Here is a 6000-nt window from a genome sequence, read left to right as displayed (position 1 = left end):
TTAAACACTTTCAGTCCACAAAACACATTTAACATTTTCACAGAATTATAGAATACTTTGGGTTGAAGGGACCTTTAAAGCTCATTTGGTCCAAACCCTCTGCAATGAGCAGAGACACTTTCAACTAGATCAGGTTGCTCAGGGCCTCATCCAATCTGACTTTGAATGTTTCCAGGGATGGGGCACCTACCATCTCTCTGGGCAACCTGTGCCAGTGTTACACCAACTTCATTGTAAAGAAATTCTTCCTTATACCTAGTCTGCCTCTACCCTCTTTTAGTTTAAAACCACTGCTCCTCGTCCTGTTAAAAAGGCTGCCCCATCATTCTTAAAAGTCCCTAAATACCAAAAGGCTGCACTAAGCTCTCCCTGAAGCCTTCTCTTCTCCAGGCTGAACAACCCCAGCCCTCTCAGCTTTTCCTCACAGGAGAGGTGCTCCAGCCCTCTGATCATTTTTGTGGCCTTCCCCAGGACCAGCTTAAGTTCTTCTGTGTGATATAAAATCATGCCACATGAAGCCAGAAAACTACTGGGTTAATAAAAGCTACACTTCAGAGTCATATCTAGCCTTTTTTTTTTAACATCTTGGAGCCTCCCAATGTTTTTCCTGATTTAAGTCACATTCTCGTAGTGGTTTTGGTTCTTTTCTCCTGCCTCTCTTCTCAAAGTAGGTATGAGCAACAATCTGGGTAAGAACGGGAAAAAGCCTCCTTTATGCAATTTCTTTAAAAACAAAACAGATTTCACCAAAATAGGAAAAAACATCATTTCAATGAGCAGCTGCACTTGCTGTAAATGGACTAAGGACTAAGGAATGACAATATAAAAATAATCTACATAAATGCAAAACAATTTTAACACACTCTACGTAGACTGAATTTAATAAAAGGAACCATAGGTCAAACAATGGAAATGCTGCTTTTTGTAATCTAATGGTTTAACATTGCTGAACCTATTTAAAAATACAGGTTTGTAATAACACCCTCATATGTACAAGTAATCATCTTTTCTTTTAAATTAAAGAAAGGTTTTGAACTTTTCAAATGAGTAACAAGGGAAAACAGCAGGACTTCACTGCCTTTCAAAAGGGTAACCTGGATTTGTAACTGCTTTTGTTTCCTCCTGATGACTGGAAAATGCTAAGCAGTTTTTCCTCACCCTTTTTCCAGCTCAAGTGGATCTTTGACCCCTAAATAACAGAAAATATGGCCCTTGCAGATATCTAAAAGAGAATTAATGCTCTCTCTTTTCATTAATAGAAATCATATTAACAGCAACCACTAATAACTAATATATGTGAATATTACCTTAAATTGCAAGAAGACATGCTGTGTTTCTGCTCATGGAAAAGTAAGGCAAACAGCAAGGAGTAGCTCACTACTTCCAACAAAAGCCCCTTCCTACGAGCAGCTAAACATATATAAATGTATAGAAATGTTCTGTAGTGTATTCCTACAAACCACAGCATTTGCTGCGATGGAAAAGATAATATAAAATTAGTTTGGTAAGACCATGTGCAGCATTTTAATAATAGTAATTTCCTATCCATGCTTCTGAGTTCATCAACAGAATATATTTTATAAAGATAAGAGTAATGCAATGGAGCTACAGGACATTCTGATGCTCTTCCAACTCAACCAACTGTACTTTGTGTTCAGCTGCAGAAGGTGTTTCTGAATATCCTAAGTGTTTCATACAGAAGATGACTGACACAAAACCACTTAAGCAAGCAGATTACAATGAAATCAAGCCAATACCTTTTAAAACTGATACAAGGACTATTACTTCTTAAACTTGGTACAATTAAACAGAATTCATTAAGACATGATACTGGAAAGCCTAAAAGGTATAAAAATGAGACATTACACAGAAGATCAAAATACTAATAACTATAAAAATTAAAAATCATAGACATGCTTTCAGGTAACTCAAACATGAGCTGGCAGTGTTTAGGAGAAAGAAAAGCTCTTCTCTTGGCAAATAATAAAAATTATAAATTGGAAAGCTTACTTACTTTATGGTAAAGCTGGTGCTAAACAATGCCAGAAACAGCACACTCACTCTGCTGAGCTACAGAATATGAACAAATCTGTTGTTTCAGAAGACTGGAGGATGTAAAAATTTTGCAACTTATATATTTCATCAAACTAGACCTGCTGAGAAGACAGTCACTGTTGGGTTTATTTTTTGGTTGGTTTGTTTTCCAAAACCATTCTGGGAATACATATGCAATCTTCCTCTTTGCAAGTTATGATGATTATGCATTAGTACAATTATATTGGCTAAAAATATTCCCTGTTCTAAACAGGACTCTGAAAGCAAAGCAAGCTGTGCTGCTATGGGCACTGCCTCACTTTCTTTAGCAGCCTGTATAAACATTCCCTGGTGAAATATCAGTATCTCTAACACTTGAGGATTCTACACAGTTTTCACTGGCTGACTCTCAAGTCACACCCCAAATATCTGTCCAGATATCTGACAAAGAACCACTGTAAGATTCCTGAGCAACTGTAACTGCCAGACAAATTGTTACACTTGAGAAATCTAGCAAGTCTTCTGGGCCTTAAACTGGAAATAAGGAGGTGAATTGGTTTTTTTTCAGTATCTCTGGTTTTGAACATCACAAAATCCAGCCAGTGAGTAAGGTATAGAGTGCAGCATGTCAGAAGACAACTGTGTGAAAGCAAAATAATTTGTTTTATTAGATAGAAGACTCAGTGAAATCTACTGCAAAGGATTTTCCAAAGAAAGGGAAGAGAGAAGCGACTTTCCAGGTGGTTAAAAGTCCACCACTGTCTAGAAGGGTTGGAATGCTCTTGTGTCAGTGAGCACTGTTAAATCAGCCTCACTAAAAGTCATCTCTACATATATTCAGAAGTTGAATACCAATATGTATTCTGCAAATTAAAATCCTGTAGAGAACAACCACAAAGCCTTCTGCAATGCTTTGATACTCTCCATGCTACGGTTTACAAATTAGGCACATACCCCATACATTAGTGCATTTCTCCAAGTGACAGTGCAAACAATTCTTATAATAGTGAATCTGCACAGGAGAACCATAGAATCACAGAATGTGCTGAGTTGGAAGGGACCCTGCACAGGACACCCCAAGAGTTACACCATGTGCCTGAGAGTGTTGTCCAAATGCTCCTTGAACTCAGACAGGCTTGATGCTGTGACCACTTCTATGGGGAGCCTGTTCCAGTGCCCAACCACCCCCTGGGTGAATTATATCCAACCTAAACCTCCCATAACTCAGCTTCATGCTGTTTCCTCAAGTCCTGTCACTGGTCATGAGTGTGAAGAGATCGGCACCTGCCCGTCCGCTTCTCCTCGTGAGGAAGTTGTAACTGCAGCGAGGTCTCCCCTCAGTCTCCTCCGGCTGAACAGACCAAGTGCCCTCAGCTGCTCATCGTAAGGCTTCCCCTCCAGACCCCTCACCATCCTTGTTGCCCTCCTCTGGATACTCTCAAACAGCTTAATATCTTTTTTATGTTGTGATGCCCAAAACTGCACACAGGACTCAAAGTGAGGCCTCCCCAGGTCAGAGCAGAGCAGGACAATCCCCTCCCTCGACCGGCTGACAATGCTTTGCCTGATGCCCCCCAGAACAGGGTTGGCCCTCCTGGCTGTCAGGGCACTGCTGACTCATATTCAACTTGCCACCGACCAGGACCTCCAGGTCCCTTTTCGTGGCACTGCTTTCCATCTCATTGCCCAGTCTGTCTGTACATCCAGGGTTGCCCAATCCCAGGTGCAGAATCCAGCACTTTCCATTCTTGAACTTCCTATGGTTGGTGATTGTCCACTCCTCTAATTTGTCAAGGTCTCTCTGCAGGGCCTTCCTGCCTTCCAGGGAGTCAACAGTTCCTCCCAGTTTAGTGTCCTCTGCAAACTTGCTCAGTATCCCTTCCAGTCCTGGGCCCGAGTCCTTTATGAAGATGTTGAAGAGCACAGGGCCCAAGATGGAGCCCTGTGGAATCCCACTAGTGACAGGTCACCAGTCTGATGTCACCCCATTCACTCTCACCCTCTGTGCTTGACCCGGGAGCCAATTGCTCACCCACCACCACATGATGTGTTTATCCAGCTGTGGGCTCGACATTTGGGCCAGAAAGATCCTGTGAGACAGTATCGAAAGCTTTGCTGAAGTCCAAAAAGATTATATCAACTGGGTTTACTAGATCACTTAGGTGGATTACCTTATCATAAAAGGAAACCAGGCACAACAAGCAGGACTTCCCCCTCATGAAGCTGTGCAGGCTGTGACCCATGACTGCATTGTCCTCCAGGTGTTTTTCAATACCTCCCAAAATAATCTTTTCCATTATTTTACCAGGCACTGAAGTGAGACTGACAGGCCTGTGGTCCGGCTTCTTGCCTTTCTTGAAAATCAAAACAACTTGAGTATGAACAGGTTTGCCATCAAGAATATTCCGCTTCAGTACAAGTGCCAAAAAAAAAGTTTAAATGAAAAATATAGGTGTATTTTTTAGTTTGGGGTTTGTTGTTTGCTTGTTTTTCCCCACACACCTTTTTTTCTGCAGTACGGCTCTCCTTGAAACAGGCTTCTATCACAGGAAAAACTAGGAGTACATTTGGTTAAATGTGTGTGCCAGCTGCTTCATTCATGGGGTGGGTCGGGATAGCTTTGGAGAGAAATTAGGCTCGCTTGAAAAGGCAGGGAGAAAAACTGTTTGGAAAGTAAGAAGGTGCAGGAGGTGATTATGTTGGAGAAATTAACGTGGAGCAAACCAGGGTGTGAATTTTCAGTGAATTACTCTGCAGTACTCATCCTCTACGTGGATGCTTTGGATCACATTACATGCATGTGTACACTGCATTAATAGGGCACTCTGCATAAAACCCAGCCTAGCCAGATCCACAACCAGCACGAGGATGAGATGCAGGATGAACTGAGGATGGTACAGTGCCACACTGCCACAGCTACCCTGTCATCAGCACTGTCTGGAATCCCCACCCAGCAGGGCTCAGCTTTGTGATCACTGCAATGCAACCTACTACATGGATAAGTTGCAGTGATTCCAGCTTGGCAATAGTAAGGAAAAACTTCTGTCCCACATTTTGTGGGTTGTTTCAGTAAACAATGCAGCCTGTCCAGGTTCTGAGCTACGCCATATGTGCAGCCAGAGGTATCCCTCTTCCTCTCAGCCAGATGCTGCATCTGTGGAGCACAGTCGGCAACACAGAGGGTTCCTCATGACACTTTGCAGACATCCCTTCTCCAAATAACCAGTGGCAGTGCACTCAAGTTGGAACTACACAGAGATTCTGCAAGTTCAGACTTGCAGAAACAAATCCAGAACTACCACTATGCCAATTGCAAACCACCTTATTTGAATTAAAGCATCACTGGTGTTCAGGGCAAGTGGAAGAGAGCATGGGGGAAAATACAAAGGGAAGGTGGAATTTGTATTTGTACAAGTCACTCAGGTGACTGATGGATGCAAGGTGATACTAAAAGTGATAGCTATTAAATTCCATTTGCTGATTTTCTGGTTTTCTTTTTTTTTTTTTTGTGAAGTCAAGGGGACAGATTGAAAAAAAAAACTTTATGTATATTTGTTACTGAATAATCATATAAACAATTGGGCTGCTACATTTGCAGACATGAATAATGGTGTCTTCCATGCCAACAAGTAAAGGAATTTAAGAAGAAGGTGAGATGTATAAACTAGAAGGCATTTCACAATCTTTTTTGTCCTCTGCACTACAGTTCACTGCCTTCATCACTTGTATTCATGCAGCAGGTCCCTGAGGCTGACAAAGTGTGGCACACATGAAGGGAAGCTACGAGCAGCCAAGCACAGAAACTTCTTCGGCTCCCACCTGCCAAAGTCAATGTGACTTATGGTAGCATTGGTGTTAAAAAAATGCAGGTTTCAGTCATAAAAAGCCAATCACAGCTTTAAGAAAACAGTGATCATTCGCTGTTATTCCCTTACTGACCAAATGTTGGGAGATTTTCTGTTGTTA

This window comes from Lepidothrix coronata, unplaced genomic scaffold (genome assembly GCF_001604755.1).
Source record: "Lepidothrix coronata isolate B3197 unplaced genomic scaffold, Lepidothrix_coronata-1.0 Scaffold115, whole genome shotgun sequence".
NCBI classification, from domain to species: Eukaryota; Metazoa; Chordata; class Aves; order Passeriformes; family Pipridae; genus Lepidothrix; species Lepidothrix coronata.
The sequence above is the reverse complement of the archived record's forward strand: the minus strand, read 5'-3'. Positions refer to the sequence as shown.